The sequence below is a fragment of the Lissotriton vulgaris genome, chromosome 2_1, assembly GCF_964263255.1.
Source record: "Lissotriton vulgaris chromosome 2_1, aLisVul1.2, whole genome shotgun sequence".
In the NCBI taxonomy this organism is placed as follows: domain Eukaryota; kingdom Metazoa; phylum Chordata; class Amphibia; order Caudata; family Salamandridae; genus Lissotriton; species Lissotriton vulgaris.
In genome coordinates this window covers 842373839-842392730 of record NC_141687.1, presented here as the reverse complement: position 1 = coordinate 842392730, position 18892 = coordinate 842373839, and the positions used below count along the sequence as shown (strand labels likewise).

The 18892-nt window shown below is 44.6% G+C and overlaps 1 protein-coding gene across 2 annotated transcripts in view; it reads left to right on the top strand.

Moving 5' to 3' along the window:
• The window catches only part of SPP2 (secreted phosphoprotein 2), a 65597-nt gene extending 49223 nt beyond the window's left edge, over positions 1-16374 (top strand). For both annotated transcript variants that reach the window (XM_086956291.1, XM_086956290.1), the window contains exon 7: positions 15672-16374. The gene's annotated coding sequence lies outside the window, so the exon portion shown is untranslated. The remainder of the gene's footprint in view (positions 1-15671) is intronic.
• The last annotated feature ends 2518 nt before the right edge of the window (positions 16375-18892 follow it).

The following is an 18892-nucleotide window of genomic DNA, read 5'->3' as shown; positions in this document are numbered from 1 at the left end:
GACAGTTGAATGAGCAATAAAAATTACTTTAACTTATGTTTTTAATTTGTGACATGTAGTGTGAGTTCAAAGACAGATGTCAGATGTCAGGCTATGCCTTCTGACAATTTGCTGCATATTCTTTTAACATGGAGATTGGTGTTTACATTTCCTTTTCTGATTGCAGTGAGATGATTTTGTATAGTGAACTAAGTGGCAATCATGCTAGTGTGAAAGGAAATGCTGCAGGATGTAATTTCTTTCTAACACACAAGAAAATTGAAATACTTATAAATGAACTGTAAAAATATTTTAATACATGTCAGAAGTTAGGAAAGCACAAATGAAGTGATTTGGTAATTCTGTAGTGTTAGTAGAATCAAAATGAATCAAGGCACTTAAATTAGTGATGCACAAATAGCAAATATTCATTGAAACACAATTGCCACACAATATAGTTTGCAAACCTATGTCTGTACAAAGTTAACGGCCATCTATGTTTTTCAAACATACTTTATTGATTTTCTTTTTTTCCGTTGCATCCATGATCACAATTTATACATTACGCTGTAATTAAGCAATGTATCATACATTTGTTGGTTACATTTATATTACAGCTGGCAGCTTAACTGAAATTGTTATAGCTATATCAGGCATACATATATTTCTTCCATGAATTACAACATTTTCCAGTAACCAGATTGACACTTAAATTATAACAATTACTCATCCCCCCTGTCCCCTCCACCCGTTCTGGCTACTCTGGTCCAATCACGATTGCATTGCTGCATCTTGGTCCCCTCTGTGCTATGACCACAGTACTAGTGAGCGTACTATCTGATTGTGCGTCCTGCCTGTACCTGCGCTGGGCTCTATCACTCAGTGTTACGTCAAGTCAATGTGTATCTGCTATACATTAGGGGTGCTAGGTAGGGGATCGAGTTCTATGGCTTTGAAGGCCTCCAGCATGACATCCCATTCCATTGAGATCTGGTTCTTGTGCAGCCCTTGGACCTCCTCTCGCTGTAGAGCTGCGCTCTCAGCTCCACCCCAGCGCACCACCTCATTGTGCCTGGTGTATACAGTTGGGGGTTTTACCGACTTCCATTTCATTGTTATTGACCTTTAGGCAATAAGTAGAGCCTGGTCTAAAAATCGGAGCTGCACTTTCTGTGAGTCGATGCATTTGTGAAGCCCTAATAAGCATCCTGTGACTTTTTCCCCAATTTGGAGGTGTGTTATGTTTCACTACACTTCCTCCCAGTACCCTATAAGGCATGGACAAGACCATAACATGTCTAAGTCTGCTCCTTCTGTCTTGCATCGGGGGCAGTAGTGCCGTGTGTTCGGGAACATCTGCTGTAGACTGTGTGGTGTTAGGTAGGCCCTGTGTAGAACCATGTATTGTATGAACTTAAATTTTGCATTAGGGTATTCTAAAATGCTGGCCCATTCCTTGTCGGATATCTCCTTTTCTATGTCCCCAGACCATTTGTCTTGCAAGTCATTGAGGGACACCGCAGCCTGTGCCTGGATACCAGTATACAGACATTTGATGAGATGACGTCCTTCACCCATTAAGTACATTGCCTGCACTAATTCATGTGTTGGGGGTTCTTTCCTGTTAGGAGCCCAGTGTTTCTTCACATATTGTATTATGACAGAGTGCATCATATATAAGTGGTTTGTACCCTAATCTCTTGTGAGAAATTCTCATGGTCTAGTAGGATTTTATTGCAGAATAGTTCCCCTACAGTATCGTCCCCTTCTTCAGGCCAGAATTCTGCGTCTCATGGTCTGTTCTTTGGGCAGTGGGATCCCTAACAGTGGGATGTTATTTGCGTATGGAAGACAGTGGATCGTGTACTGTATTGCTTTTTTCCAGTATACAAGCGCTATCCTTAATAGCGAGTGCGCTTTTTGGGGGATCTTGCTTTTGGGCAAGTTAATGGCCATCTAAATGGAAAATGTTCTGTCAGTATATGAAAATTCGCTATCACGCCATGCTTTAGTAATGTATTAGCGCCAATGTACTCCAAAATTAACCGCTCTCCTGTTCAATGGATGTGGCTCTTTAGTTAAACTTGTTCTATGTGTGACGCTTGGGCTTTTCGAAGTCCCTATGAGTTTAGTGATGAAACAATGATGGCAACACACCCACTCTAAAAATTGTTCCAGTTCCACCACCAAGAGCTCCTTGAAAAGGGGGAAAATCGGCCTACATGATTTTTCTTTAGTTACCCACATGTATTTTATGGAAATTCTGTGCAAATTTGGATAATCTGTTTTATGTGTCCAAACGAGATCTTCAATTCAGGTAAAAATTTGTGGTGAGATTCATATGCTCCTGTTGAAAGCAGCCTTATTACATTTCTGTATGTCTTGCAAAGGCGGACTGTCCCCCTGCAGACAATTGCATGTGTCTTTAGTATTTTTAAATATTTTGCAGTGAAGCGATGGAGTGCAGAACAAATCATGTCACTGCAAGCTTTTTGGTTGTTGTTTTAATATCTTATTAGGACAAACCCACAGGGATCAGCACATACTTCCTCCCAGTACTTCATTTGAGCACCTAGCTCACTGGCCTTCGGTGGCCGGGCAGTTCGGGCTGAACTGTTCCATGGAGAGCACAGTAAAAACAGATTTCTGGGGTGGTGTTGTGAGCAAACAAATGATGGATTAAACCCAGATCTGTGACTGCGGATGAATGTTTGATTTGTTCTGCATTCCGTCCATCACCTGTTCTTTTTCCTTTTGTCACTCTAAGGTGAAGGGTATGTCCTGACATGGGTCCCTTGTTCACTGTGCCGCTGGACTCAAGCTAGCCTGCCTGATGAGCGGTGATACACCGAAACCAGTCCCAGGATGCTTGTTTCTGGTCCAGGGAGGACCTGTCTAGGCAGCTTGGGCTGAACTGTTCCCTGGTGAGCAGGGTCATGACTGATTTGCATATGGATGGGTCCAAACTGGGATGGTGAGCAAAATAAGATGGATTAAACCAAGATCTGCGACTGGGGGTGAATGTTTTATTTATTCAGCATCCTGTCCATCATCTGTTCTTTTTTATTTTGTTGCCCTGGGTGGGAAGAGAATGCCTAGTCGTGGGTCCCGTGCTCACTGTGCCACTGGATTCAAGTTGGCATGGCAGTTCGGGCTGGACTGTTCCGATGGGGAGCAGCGTCAAGAATGATTTCTATATATGGCTGGGTCTAAACTGAGGTGGAGAGCAAAAAAATCATGGATTAAACCCGGATTTGTGACGGGTGTCGTGTCCCACCACAGTAATACAAGGACACGACTGGTATGTACTTGAACTCTTTATTCTTGCTGCTTCACAGGTCCCCGTCCCTACTCTAACTGACCCCTTCCTGTCTTGTCCCCACCTCTTCCCCTCTGCTCACCTAGCTCCGCCCACCCCAACTACTGGACTGTCAACTCTATCACATCTCCCCCTTTCTTAACAAAATAGCAGTGAAGGTGAAACTTAGTCCATTTCCACAATTAGTCTCTTGGGAGGCTGCACTTGACGTCTGGGTCGAGCCGGCGTAGACACAATGTTCTCGACTACTGGTTCTCGCACCATGGAGGGCGCGGAGTCGGGTGCACCAGCCCCCGGATCATCCTGATCTTCAGATGTGGAAGCTGCTGGAGGGCAGTCATGTTTTTCAGGAGGGCATTTCTTAAAGTGAGATGCATTGCGGGTGACCCGCCGATTTTCTGATTCAGCGGTCACCATGGTGCCCTTTTGTTGCACAATCGTGAGGGGCTCGTCCTTGAAGCGGCAATCGGTCTTCTGGCGCTGTTCTTGTTTGACAAAAACCTTATTGCCTTCCTTGAGGGAGGGTGACCGTGCCCTCCGTTTGTGGTCAGCATGTCCCTTCATCTTCTCCTTGTGATACTGATCCGTCACAGCCATGTCTTTGAGCTGCTGATCTGAGAGGGGTTTCTTCAAGGCTCCTTCCCAAGTTGGGATCCGGTTTCTCATTGTCCTCCCAAGCATGAGAGTGGCAGGGCATATGCCCGTCGTGGAATGAGGAGTGGTTCGGTAGGCACAAAGGACTTCGTTCAGTGCCGACTGTAGATCCTTCTTCTCGGCTGTGGCCTGTTGGAAGGTTTTCTTGATGGTGGACATGAACCTTTCAGCGGTGCCGTTGGCTTGTGGCCAGAGTGGTGTGACTCTGCGGTGCTGGAAATCCATTTGTTTCGCGAAGTCGCCAAACTCATGCCCATTGAATGGGGGCCCATTGTCTGTTTTGATGATTTTTGGGACACCCCAGGTTGCGAAGACTTCCTCAAGTACCCTGAGGGTGCAGGTGGCACTAGTGGAAGAGATAAACTGAGCTACCGGGAACCGGGAGTATTCATCCACAATGACAATTATGTACTTCCCTGATTGCAGGGGCCCATAGAAATCCATTGCGACTTCTTGCCACACCCCGTCAGGCAATGGGGTCATCTGTAGTGGTGCAGGCGGATTGTTGTGGCTGGTCAGTTGACAGGGGTGGCAGTCTTTCAGAGTGTCCTCGACCATCTGGTCTAAAGCTGGAAACCAGACACGCTCTCTTAGTGCTCTCTTGGTGGACACAACCCCTCGATGACCCTCATGCGCTAGGTCGACTACTCCTTGTCTCAAGATGGCTGGGATGACTATCCGGTGATCTCTTAGAAGGAGGCCGTCCTCGGTTATTGAGATTCGTCAGAGACGTGTCGGAAGGCCTGGAGCTCCTTCTTGGCGTCCGGATTCTCTTCTTCGTCTTGTGGGTGATGTCTCCACCTGTTGGATTGTATGCGTTTCATTACAATCTGTAGAGTGGCGTCTTGGTTGGTTGCTTCCCTGATGGTATGCATGGGTATGTCTGGTGGGCGAGCGTGACCAGCCACGAAGTGAATGTATTCCTCCGCAATGGAAGGAGTTGTCTCTGCAGAGTCCCGGGGGTGGCGGGACATGTAATCAGCAGGGTTCTCCCCTTTCCCCGGTTTGTGGACAATTGTAAATGTGTACTCCTGCAGGCGGAGGCCCCACCGCTCGATCCTGGGGGGCATCTTGCACTTCGGATTGCCATAAATCGTGACGAGCGCTTGGTGGTCAGTTATGAGCGTAAAGTGTTTCCCATAGATGAAGATGTGAAAATGCTCGCACGCCCACACGACGGCCAGGCTCTCCTTTTCGGGCTGGGAATACTTCCTTTCTGGGTCGGTGAGGCTTCGGCTGGCGTATGCGATGATTCTCCGTTGTTCTGAGTCGTCATCATACTGGGCCAGAATCGCCCCTTGGCCCACCGGACTGGCGTCTACAGTGATCTCTGTTTTTCTTCTGGGATTGAAGTATGAAAGGCAATCAGATGATTCCACGGCATGTTTGATGTCCCTGAAGGCGCGCTCGCATTCCGGAGTCCAGTCAAAAGGCTGGTTAGCCTTCGGGAGGAGCCTCAGTGGGTGGCTTATTGTGGCATAGTCCCGAATGTAGCGAGCGCAATAGCTTGCCATTCCGAGAAAGGAACGCAGATCGTTCACGTCGGCCGGGCTCTTGGTGTTGTTGAGCACAGCTACCTTGTCGGGGTCTGGTTTCATACCACTCGATGAGAAGATGTGACCGAAGAATTTCAGTTTTGACTGATGAAACTCGCATTTGTTTTTGTTGAGAGTTAAGTTTGCGTCCATTAGAGCATGGCAAACAAGGTCAAGGGCAATGTCGTGCTCTCGGAGATCCGTACCATACACCAGAATGTCATCACTGTAGTTAAGGGAATTCGGAATGTGGTGGATGATCAAGCGTATCGCCTCTTGGAAGATTTCGGCGGCTGAGGAGACGCCAAAGCTGAGTCGTTTATAGCGGAAGAGACCAAGGTGGGTGGCAAAGGTGGTGATGGGACGAGAGCTGTCGTCCAGCTCGAGCTGATGATAGCCCTTGTTGAGGTCCAATTTGGAAAATACCGTGGCTCCATTGAGTGCCGTAATCATGTCGCTCAGGTGTGGACCGGGGTGTCTCTCCCTTTCAATCGCCGTGTTCGGCAGGCGCATGTCCACACAGAGACGGACCTTGTCTGGAGTCCCTTTCTTGGGGACAATAACAACCGGGGACACCCAGGGAGTGGGCCCTTCGGTGCGTTCGATGATATCAGCGTCCAATAGGTCCTGGAGTTCATGGGCCACAGCGGATTGCAGATGGAAGGGCACTCGTCGCGGATGTTGAGCAACTGGCTTGACTCGTTCATTGATGTGCAGATGCACTTGCCGGCCCTTCAGTTTGCCTAGGCCCTGGAACAGGGATGGAAATTTCAAGGCATAGTTGGAACTGTCATTCACATTGAATAGGATATGCACCAGGCGCAGGCGTTCAGCCGTGGGGAGGCTCAATAGGCAATCAGCATCGGGCCCTTTGATGACGTGGATGACTGCTGGGACAGTGATGCTGCCATGTGTGAGGGTAGTGTCGAACTTGCCTAAGCACGGGAGTGGCTTTCTTGACATCCAGGTGTACACCCGGATGGGTGCAAAGCGTAGATGAGGCTTGGGAATCATTCGATCGTGTTCAGCCACCGAGATGTAGTTGAGGGATGCACCACTGTCCATTACGAATTTTGCTGCATGGTTACCCACCATGATGTCGAGCCGTGGGTAGCGCTTGAGCTGATCGTTGTCAGCGATGTTGATATATTCTGTAGTGTAGGAAGATCGCCTGGATGATGAAGATCTGGAGTCTCTTGAGGGAGAGCGACGATCCCATCTGGAACGTCTAGATTCGTGACTGGAGTGAGAAGACGCAGGGGACCGAGCAGGTTCGTCCTGGACGGCTCTGACATGGTGCCGTTTGGTTTCAGGTCTCGAGGGTCTTTGTTGGCTGGCACGCCGGTCATTGCTGCCACGTTTCTCTCTGTGGTAATCGCTGCACATAGCTTCAAAATGATTGGATCGTCCACATTTTCGGCAGCGTTGGCCCATAGCAGGGCAAGAGTCAATGTGAGGGTAGTCATACCCGCACCTGAAACACCGTCTTGTGCGTTCAGGTCGTCGATCTCTCCTCTCCGAATCCTTTGGTCGGTGGTCCATTCGACGTCTGAGTGAGAATTTGGATCTGCGTGATCTGTCACGCGGGTTGCCTCTGTAGTCCTGTCTTCCATGTCGTCGGTCGGAGACACGGTTGGCATGTTCGCGGCTAGTGCTAGGCTTGACTTCGATATCCGCCGCATTTTCTTTGGCTTGGTCATACAGCCGGGAGTTCTCTTCAATTTCGGCCAGCTCTTGTGGTTTCCTCAGCAGTCGTCGTCTCAACGACTCTGAGTGGCACCCAGAGATTATTTGGGACTTGATGGCTGCATCCGGTGATAAATTTGTAAAGTCGCAGTATTGGGACTGACGTCGCAGTCGGTGTATGAAGGAGGTTAGTGGCTCATCTTTGTCCTGGCGCTGTTGGTGGAACTTGTGTCGCTCGTAGTCAACATTTCTTTTGTGCAAGAAACGGTTGTTCAATACATCTCTCACTTTGGCATAGGTGTCGCCATCGTCGGTTGGGATTTCTCGCACTATTTTGCTGATCTCACGCCATCCTAGATTGCGAAGGGTTATTATTTTGTCCTTGTCTGTCTCGATTCTAGAACCTTCAATATAGTCCTCAAAATCCTCCAGCCATTCCTGCCATTTTAGGCCCATGCTACTTCCTGTCGTGATTATTAAGGGTTCCGGCGCTCGCAGGTGCGTGCCTTTGACTTCCTTTTGCGCAGGAGGGTTTTGTGCGTTTTGCGCGGGAGGGTTGGACATCTTGGCGGTGGGCCTTCAGTTCTTGCGCTTGACTCTGGTCGCGGTTGCTGATGTCTGCTTCCACCACCTTTCACTGTAGCCACCAATGCTTGTTTGTTCCTTGTTACTGGCACTCACTTGACAATGATTGCTTGATGGCCAAAATTCAATACATTAAATTGGCGCTGCCGGTGCTTGTTTGGGTTTTCGCCTGACTTAAAGATGGCCGCCCTCTATTTAGATAGGGTCTGTCTCTGATGCTGCCTGACTTTAAGATGTCCGCCCCCTTCTGTAAAGCACGAGGTTTCCTCTCTCTCTCTCTGTGGGCACACGCGCGTTGCTGCGCTGTTGGGCTCACATGTGCAAGCAGTTGCCGGTTACCGTCTTTCAGGTAGGCTTGAGTTGTGAGGCGTTTGGCTGGCTGGCTGCTCAGCGCGGACTCCTCATCACGCGCGCGCCGACCTGGCATTAATTTTCGCGCGTCAGGCGGCAAACTGCTTCCCTCGCCTGCGCAGCGTCTCGCAGTGAGCTGGGGCAATGTCGGAGTGGGCTCCCGACTTTCACTCACGGTTCGGCGGGTCTGGCGGGTCTCGCGCATCCAGCGCGACCGGCTCCCTTCTCCCGGCGCTCGCACTCGGCGCTCTGCCTTTGATCCTGGCGGGCTTCACGCGTCCAGCGCGATCGGCTCTCTCTCTTGGCGCTTTCACCTGGCGCACTGTCCGCTTCTCTCGGCTCTCTCCGAGGGCCGCCTGGTCACTCTCAGACTTCTCCTGGTCACGTCTGGGTTTCTTCCGTGACGCCTCAGGATCGCGGTTGCAGCGGAGCTCTGGGCGCTCCACGCTGCGGGACGGGGCTCGTTCTGGTGGGTCTACTGCCTGATCCCACCCTCGTCGCCAGCTGTCGTGTCCCACCACAGTAATACACGGACACGACTGGTATGTACTTGAACTCTTTATTCTTGCTGCTTCACAGGTCCCCGTCCCTACTCTAACTGACCCCTTCCTGTCTTGTCCCCACCTCTTCCCCTCTGCCCACCTAGCTCCGCCCACCCCAACTACTGGACTGTCAACTCTATCACAACGGGGTGAATGTTTGATTTGTTCAGCATTCTGTCCATCGTGTGTTCTTCTTCCTTTTGTTGCCCTAAGTGGAAAAGGTATGCCCAGACGTGGGTCCAGTGCTCATTGTGCTAATGGATTCTAGCCTGACTGATGAGCTATGATACTCTGAAACCGGTCCCAGGAGGCTGGTTTCCGGCCCAGGGAGTACCTGACCTTGCATTTGGGTCTGGAATGTTCCAGTTGGGAGCATGGTCAAGACTGATTTGCATATGGCTGGGTCCAAATTGGGGTGGTGTGGTGAGAAAAACAATAATGGATTAAACCCAGATTTGGGAGTGTGTGGTATCATAGTCTATGGCAAACCACAACAGGTCCATGTAAGCTGGTAAGTAAGATGGTTTATTCTTTACACCCCATGACTGTCTTGTAAGGTTCAAGCATGAGCAACCATGTACCCTTACGAAGACATCACAAGGTGAATGTTTGATTTGGTCAGAATTCCATCCATCATCCGTTCTTTTCCATTTAACCTTCTAAAAGTGGCATTTTCAGACCTCCAATTTAAAACAACAACTTCACTAAAAGATGTGTTTTTAAATTGTGAGTCCAGAGACAGACAACTCCAAATTTATATCAGCTCCTAATTAGAAGATACACTTGTAAAATATTACAAAGCAGCTGCAAAGTGATCCACAGGGAGAGCTAGATCATGTTGTAGTGTAAAACGAATTTAGCATATTTTCACTACCAGGACGTGTAAAACTTATAACCACATGTCCTACCTTTCAAATACGCTGCACCTTGCCCGTGGAGCTACCTAGGGCATACTTTACGGGTGCCTCACGTGTAATAAAAGGGAAGATTTGGGCCTGGAAAGTAGGTGTGCTTGACAGTTCGACATAGTACTTTAAAACTCCTCTCACAGGCTCTGCAGTGGCAGGCCTGGGACACGTTTGAAGGGATACTTATGTGTCTAGGACAATCAGTGCTGCAGGCCCACTAGTAGCATTTGATTTACAGGTATTGGGCACACATGGTGCACTGTACTAGGGACTTACTAGTAAATCAAATATGCCAATTATGGAGAAACCAATTACCACCATACTTTAGACATAGAGTTCTAAGACCAGCACACCAAAAACAGGAGGTCAGAAGCAAAAAGACAGGGGAAAACCAGGCTAAAAGAAGCCAGGTCTAAAAGGCCATATCATCCATTTTGTGGACTGCTCACATAAAAAGGAAGCAGGCCTCTTTGTGATAAACAAGTCTTCCTGCTCCTAAACCCAAAGCAACCAAGTGACACTCAACTCCATGGAGCTACTGAAATGCTACTGAAAACAAGGATTTTTATTGATGAAATCTTGAGCTGTCCAATCTGTCTGTCTGATCTGTCCAATTTACCGACACCGCCCCCTTGGGTGACTTCAATCTCACAGACAGCCCGAGTTCACAAAAACAAAAGGCACCCTACTTAACCTCACCATCACACTCAACCGGCACGTCACCCAGCGAACACACACCACATCTTCACTCTTGTTTTTTCAATATCACCGACAATGCAATGTAATCCACTCATAATCCTGGACTAGTCTGTCCACCACACCATATATATCTTCCTGTACCAACAAACCACGATCAACCCAAAGTCCAAACTTTCAATTCCTTCAAAGACTTCTCCATCTACAATCTAATGCATGAGCCAAGTTTAATGGAAGCATCCTTCTAAACTACATTAATGTGAGCATCCACACTCTAAAGAAAACATCTAAGTGCAAGGCAAAATCTTTAGCATACTGGTACTCTAAAGGCCTCACTGACAACAAATGCTCCATTAACTGATAGAAAAGAAAATGAAAGAAAAATAGAAATCCTGATGACTTCAGGATACTTGAATGTCTCTGTGCAACACACAGATAGCTCATCACATCAACTAAAGCAGAGTACTATAAAAACACCATTATCGAAGCCACCAACAAATGCATAATATTTTTTAAGGTAATCAGGCACTCCATCAACCAACTGCCTCCCCCATCTATCCCACAATCTGCAAACATGTTTAATGCCATCAGCCTCTTCTTCAGTGAAAAAATAAACATCTTACAGTACTGCAACACCAATCTTGCTACTCATCTTATGCATAGAATCCCACAATGGTCATCCTTTAAAGCTTTGTCTCTCACAGATCTCGCCTATAAATTCAACACCCTCAAACCAATTCCTATGAAGATGAAGTCTAATGCTTGTGCTTCAACAAAGTATTCTCCGGGGAAGCTTTCTCGCCATGTGAACACTCCCTTGACTCAAGGTATCTTCCCAGATGTTCTCAAGATAGGCTAGATTCACCCACCACTAAAGAAACGTACATTAGACCCTGTTGACCTCATCAAATACTGACTCATCACTCACCTACCCTTCATTGGCAAGATAAGTGCAAAAGCAGTCTGGACTCTACTCCAGGATCACATCAATGCTAACCATCTCTTGCATTACTACTAATGTGGCTTCATATTAGACTGTAGCATATTAAACCACTGCCTACACATCATATGCAATATCCTTAGACCAAAGATGCTGGACCTCCCAACTGCCTTCAACACACCTTTACAGTCGACCATCCAACTCTCATTCATTCCCTGGAGTTTTTAATAGAATTCACTAGCAATGTCCTTCACTGATTCTCCTCCAACCTCCCCAATAAACAACATTTTCTTATTATGGGTGCCTCAATGTCCCAAAGAAACCTACCATGGTTACATACTGTCTCCTGTCATATTCAGCTTCTACAGGGAACCTCTTGGTGTTCTACTCAAAGATAAAAACATCTAGATTCACCAATATGCTAATGATACACAACTCTACCTAAAAAACTATTTTGATGAGACACTCAATGCCTCAGATACTGTAGGCACCTCATCCAGACCGGGATGTCCAAACACTACTCGAAGCTTAACCCAACCTAGACAGAATCCCTCTTATTTGCAAAGAAACAACAAATAGTACAATCCTGGTTCATTTGTCATGAATCTTGATGGTTTAAATTATTTACTTTCACCAAATGCCAGGTCACTTGGATTCACCTTGGGCACCAATCTCAGCCTCAAAGGGTGCATTTTCAAAACCGCAGAGGGCACCAGTTCTTTCTTAGAAAGAAAATTATACTGTTTCTCCCTGAAAGCAACTTCAGAAGTGCTGTTCAGACTCTGTTGCTGTCACGAATCTATGACAAAATCTCGAATACAAAAATATTGAGATACAAAATTATCGCAACAAAAATATTGATGGCAAAAATATCGGGATCCTATCCCTAACAAGGTAACTACAAAAATATCGGAAAAAATATATAGAATGTCAAAAATATTGTTTTTTGTAAAATATCGTTTTTTAATAAAATAAAAATGTAATATTAACAAAATAATACTTATAAATGTAATAAACATATTTAAAAATATATTATATTATTTAACATTAATACATAATGTAATACAAATTAATAATAATAAAGATATAATACATAGTATATTTTTCATTAATAATAACTCTAAATTAATTATTTTAATACCTTATAAATAAATAAAAATATAATATATTACAAATTTATATACATAAAATATTAATATAAATAACAACATAAAACTAATAAAAAAACTAAATACATTTTAGATAGCGAATGAGTAAAAATTACTATTCCCACTCCAGAGAGTGCAACGGTAGGGAAAGTGTTGGATAGCGTAGGGGTAACAATTACTATTCCCACTCTAGAGAGTGCAACAGTAGGGAAAGTGTTGGATAGCGTAGGGGTAACAATTACTATTCCCACTCCAGAGAGTGCAACAGTAGGGAAAGTGTTGGATAGCGTAGGGGTAAAAATTACTATTCCAACTCCAGGGAGTGCAACAGTAGGGAAAGTGTTGGATAGCGTAGGGGTAACAATTACTATTCTAACTCCAGAGAGTGCAACAGTAGGGAAAGTGTTGGATAGCGTAGGGGTAACAATTACTATTCCAACTCCAGAGAGTGCAACAGTAGGGAAAGTGTTGGATAGCGTAGGGGTAACAAGTACTATTCCCACTCCAGAGAGTGCAACAGTAGTAAAAGTGTTGGATGGCGTAGGGTTAAAATTACTATTCCAACTCCAGAGAGTGCAACAGTAGGGAAAGTGTTGGATAGCGTAGGGGTAAAAATTACTATTTCCACTCCAGAGAGTGCAACAGTACGGAAAGTGTTGGATAGCGTAGGGGTAACAATTACTATTCCCACTCCAGAGAGTGCAACAATAGGGAAAGTGTTGGATAGCGTAGGGGTTAAAATAACATACTTATAAATAAAAGCTTTTTTTTAATAATAAAAATATGAACTATTAAAGAAATATAAATCATTTACAATACCTATACATAATTAATAAAAACATGATTAGCAAAATATATTTAACCCCAAAAAATTATTAAAATACCATTTTATAATATTTAATTACCAATTAATAATTAATTAACAATTATATAATTAACAAAACAATTAATTTAAATACATTATTACTTAATTACATTTAAATTACTTCCCACCATATTCCCCTATAAACCCACAACCCAGAACAGAACACATTTATCAATTAATGAATTAATTAAAATTAATTACCAATTATTTAAAATTAATTAGCAATTAATTAAAATTGATTTATGATTTCTACTAATTAATAATTAAGTCTACATAATTAAATTACTTCCCACCCTATTTCCCTATAAACCCACAACTCGCTACAGAACATATTTATCAATTAATCAATTAATTAAAATGAATTACCAATTAATTAAATTTAATTACCAGTTATTTAACATTACTTATTAATAACTACGAATTAATAATTAATTTAACATAATTAAATTACTTCCCACCCTATTCCCCTATAAACCCATAACCCGCTACAGAACATATTTATCAAATAATCAATTAATTAAAATTAATTAAAAATAATTACCTATTATTTAAAATTAATTAATAATTACTACTAATTCATAATTAATTAACATAATTAAATTACTTCCCACCCTATTCCCCTATAAACCCACAACCCGCTACAGTACTGAAATACAAAATTTAATTAAATTACATTTTAAAAAAAATTAAAAACATAATAAATACAATATAATATACACAAAAATTATTACAAAATCGATATTAGTAACATCGAAATTTTTTACATTGATATTACTGACATCGATATTTAAAACTTCGATATTACTAATATCGATATTAAAAGTGTCAATATTACTTACATTCTATATTATGTCCCTTCGATATTTAAACTTCGATATAATTGTATATCGAAATGTAAATCTCGATATTTTGTCTGTGCACCGCTGTCACATCTGGATGGTGGTAGCACCTCGCTCAATTGCCTTCCAACTCTACACTGGCTCCCCTTAAGGGCAACTACACTCTGCAGCACATCTCAGCCAGGACAGGAAGCAACATGATCGCATCAACCCAGCCCGATAGAAACCCTTAAGCTGTGTCGCCAGGATGCACTTTCTTCAAAACCAGGTGCATCACGTACAAAGCCATCATGATCAGCCCCTTACCTTGCACACAAGCTCACCATTTCTGGTGTCTCTTTGCACACCATCACAATGGAAACTGAGAGGTGTGAAAACGAAAAAACACACCTCTTTAAAGAACTCTACATCACAGTCTGGAAACAATCTAATACCCAACTACCTCTCTTATCACTTATCAACTGAATGTTTGCCTTTTATCCTGCACAGTGCTCCTCTGTTCTTTCAGCTAGAATTGCATATATACATGCATCCAGCTTTTTGGGAAGGCTTTGTGGGCAAGAATTGAGAACCAGAATATGAAATAAAACACATAAAGAAGCGAGGCACCAAGACTCCTTCTCTGGCTCTCTTGGCACACACTCGTGTATCCTGAGGGCAACTCAATATGCTCTTGGTCCATTTTTCATGCACTCCAGGATCACAGTGTCCAGACAATGCTTTGGCTAGGTGCTCCCATCCCCAATTACTTCTTCTGTTCATCTGGAGGTTTTACAGGGGGAATCTGGGCCATCTGTGGCTGGACCTGTTCACTTTCAGCCATTACTCTTTCTTCTCAGCATTTTTCTAAATAGACAAGGTGAAGGGCTGAAAGGAGATGGATTCACACATAATTCTGTGGCCCCGGGGAGTTGCTTTTCATTCCCCTGTCTCCTCTACTTCCCAGAGGTCTTCGCAAAATTAGAAAGTGAGTACAGTGGCTCCAAGTTGGTCTTGGTTACCCTGCTACACCTATTGAAGCTATCTTGCAATATTCATGTGATATTTCGAGCAGCCCTGATGAAGTACCATGTTTGTCATGTCACAAAACACGTCTGGGATGAACACAGATTGATGACTGTTTGGAAGGAAATGGGGGTGCCAAAGCTAAGGTGAGCAGGAAGGGGATATTATATTGAAAGGGAGGAAAAGGAGAGCAAGGAAGAAAAAATGACAAGCCGAAAAAGGAAGGGATAGAAAGAAAGTTTAAGACAGTGGATGGTGAAAAGGGAATTGAGAGGGGAATGAATTTTGTTAGGAGAAAGGAAGGATGAACTAGAGCAACAGGTGGGAAGTAAATAAGGAAGGAAGAAACTGGTGGGTACAGGGAGATGAAGACGAAGAAGCATCAGACGCAGGGCTCTGTCTTGTCCAGCATGCCTTCCTTGGGGGTTTAACTCCCATTGCCTGAGCTTTCACCATGATAAACCTTGCACCTCCACACCACATTCTCATTTCTCTTCAGTCCACCTCTACAGTGTGCTATCCTAGGCTGCAGCGCAAAGGGCACAGACAATTCTCTCTCTTACATTCTAGGACCATCTGAGTCAGCACCAGATTTACAGTGATGTTCCTTTGATTTTAGGAAGATGCAGCAGCCATGCCGGATTGCAGCAAGACGTGAGAGGCCGGCATCGATGAACGGAGAACAAGGCGCTAATAAGGCTTTATTCAACAAAGTGTGGGCTTCTTTGACTGCGATATTTACTTAACCTCATATCTTCACCTATGAATTAGAAATGTTCCAGTCATGGGGGCATGTTGTATGAAGCAAGCAAATCAAACAATATAATTCTATGGCCACTCTTCAGGCAGAGTCCCCAGATGACCTAGTGTACAGTAACATAAAATACTCATATACTTGGTTTAGGGTACAACAAAAAGCCCCAGGACAAGTCGCCTAACATGTAAGAGACTGTGAGCACTGCTGTGAATGCACCAAATTAAAGAGTGAGAGGGGCCACAACAGGAACTGTGTTCCCAAGCCCCCCTCCCACACAGAAAACCCCCAAACTCTGTTGAGTATAGGAAATATTGCGCCAACGTCTGCATGCTACTTTTACGGAAGACGAAAGGCTCAAAACATACCCTGAAATGACAGAGATCAAAACACCAGTAGTTATTTCCTCTACTTAAGATACAAATAAGCCTTGAAAAAGCCTTGGGTACCCAAGTCACTTCTGTTGAAACATGTGTTGCCTGTCTAGAAACATTTGAAGATGTAACATAAAAGCACCGAACTAGAAGTTCTAAACAAGAAGAATAAAAGTTTGTTTGAAAAACAGTCACTTTTAGAAATGTCTGATGATTTTCTACCCAATGCTATAAATATTGTGTATTTATGTACTGCTGCAAACTAACAAGCCAAATAGTCTATACTGTGGTATGATCTGCATATGCTATCTGATTTACTAAAATACTGGACACTTTCTGCTTGAAACCCTACCCACTCTATCACAACCTATGAGCAGTGACTGCACCATATATCCAAAACACACAGGGGGATCACTGTGCCCACTTACCCAGGTAGGCATTTAATGTAATAAACATTTGTGGTCCATGGCACACACCCAAATCTTAGCATTCTGCATCACACTGCAAGTGCATGCTATGGTAACAGAATATTCATTGCATTTGTGTTACTATAGCTGATCGGATAGATATATATCTTCAAGGTATGTAGATGGCCAGTTAGTTTGAAGTAAACCTTTAATTACGTATATATGTTCCCCTTCTTGATATTTTGGTCGCAGATAGTTTTTGCCATATTATGGTAGCATAAGGCCAGGGTGGCTGACTCTGGAACACCGGGGCTCACCGTTTGATCCCCGGCACCGGCGGCAGGTTTGCCTAGAACCATGTAACTCTGGGCAATAGCTAGCTTAATCTTCCCGACGGACCACTGCACCTAGGGGTAGTATAATAAAAATAAAAAAACTCGACTGAAGTACAATCTGTCATGCACCACTCACAAAGACGGCATTTGAACATGGTTGCCTGGCTCCTGGCCATGCCTGCTAGCTAGTCAACTGGTTATTCTGGGTCTGGAAGGGGTTGTTGGGGAGACCTGGTCATCCTGGGGATCTTTCCAAGTACCACACCCATGAAGATCTGATAAACTCTCAGTGATGCCGACCGGGGCGGGCAGCTCAGAAAAGTTCCACCCTTAGTGGCAGAGGCGTAACAGTGCAGCACTGTGCAGATCAGCCGTGCTCCACCCTAGTCACAGACTGGGTTGCACAGAGACATGTTTCTGAAAAGGTTGGACAGTGCAGATTCAACCTAAGAGGGTGAATCAAATGCCTAAAGCTGGCCTATGTGAGTAAAGCTGTTCAATGCTGTACTTATGACCATTGTGCCACCACAGTTTGCTTCACCTTTGTCAGTTATGACCAGTTACAGCCTGTGCTTACAGGCAAAGGGACCCAGCCCCCCTTTTTTTGCAGATATGAAGAATGTCTGTCAGGTGAGCAAAGGTCAGCTTGACAGACACACTTTATGTTCAGGTCAGGCAGCCAGGCGCTAGACATGTGCTGAATGCACAGGCTCCTTGTGGCCTGGGTGAACTTCACTGGGCTGAAGATGTCACAGATTCTGCAGGTGTGATCTGTTTAGCCTGGCAAAGTGCTTGGAGAAAGTACCCCTCAAGATGAGGGGGGCCGTCACTGATAGACCTGGGCCTAGGCGCTTCATTTTTAAACCCTGAAATGCCAGAGTGGGGTGGGGTGAGCAAGCCTCACTGATACTGCGACTGAAAGTCAGCCAATGAGAGGAGGAAGAAGTCCCAGCCCTCCTGAAACCTCTGAGGCTTCTCTCCAAAGACCCTGCAGGTAAGTTTTAAGTTTTGTAATATTTGGTGCATGCATGTGTGTTTGTATGAATTTATGGGTATTTGTGAGTGCGTGTTGTGAATGTGTGTGTGTGCATGTGTAAATGCATGGATATGAGTTTGTGTATGTGTGCCTCGCCCGACCCCTCCCTGCTCAAATTACCAGCCACCACTGATTATGACTAAGCAAGGCTGAGTCAGTGAGAATATTATGCAAACATAATCTGATCTGGCTGCTCCACTGGGATATTTCATGTAAGAGTGTAGGTTCCAGCCACATTATGGCTTCAAGCTACATCTACTGTGGAATGCCTGTCTAACACTTACTCTTAGGCACATTTTCAGAACAACACTGCCTGGAGCATTGTTTCATTTAAGATGCCTTCTGTGTCTTACCTTATCAGACCACCTAGCTTTTGAAGGCACAAGTGGCATTCTGGACGTCCCTACCTCTTACAGTTGCAGGCCGGCTTGCCATCTCAAAGATGGTAATGCTTCCATGGCTGCTGTACTTATTTACGAACTTTCCAGTACGGTTTCCAGCCACTATTTTTCAAACCCTGTAACGTTATTGACCAGTTTCATCTGGGGTACAGGCCGCCGTCGGTTGAGTTTAAAGAAATTACAGCTCCCATCTAATGCTGGAGGATTAGAAACACCCGACTTCTATACCTACTGCCTTGCCGCACAACTCCAATGGTTGTCATATTGGTTGGCTGGACGAAATTTTGGTGAAATTGCACATACTCCGCAAATGCTTGCACAGGGTAGGTTACAAAGCTTGCTGTGTCCGAACATTGTGCCCTACCCCTACATCTCATATACTGCTCAGAAAAGCTCTAGAGTACTGGAGAAGGGCGCTGCGATATACAGCAGATGTTCCAGAATACGCACCCAATATACCAGTATTAGGCATCCCCACTAACACTGGACATGGACAGTTGGAACCTTGGACGCAAGCCGGGCTGGACACGGTG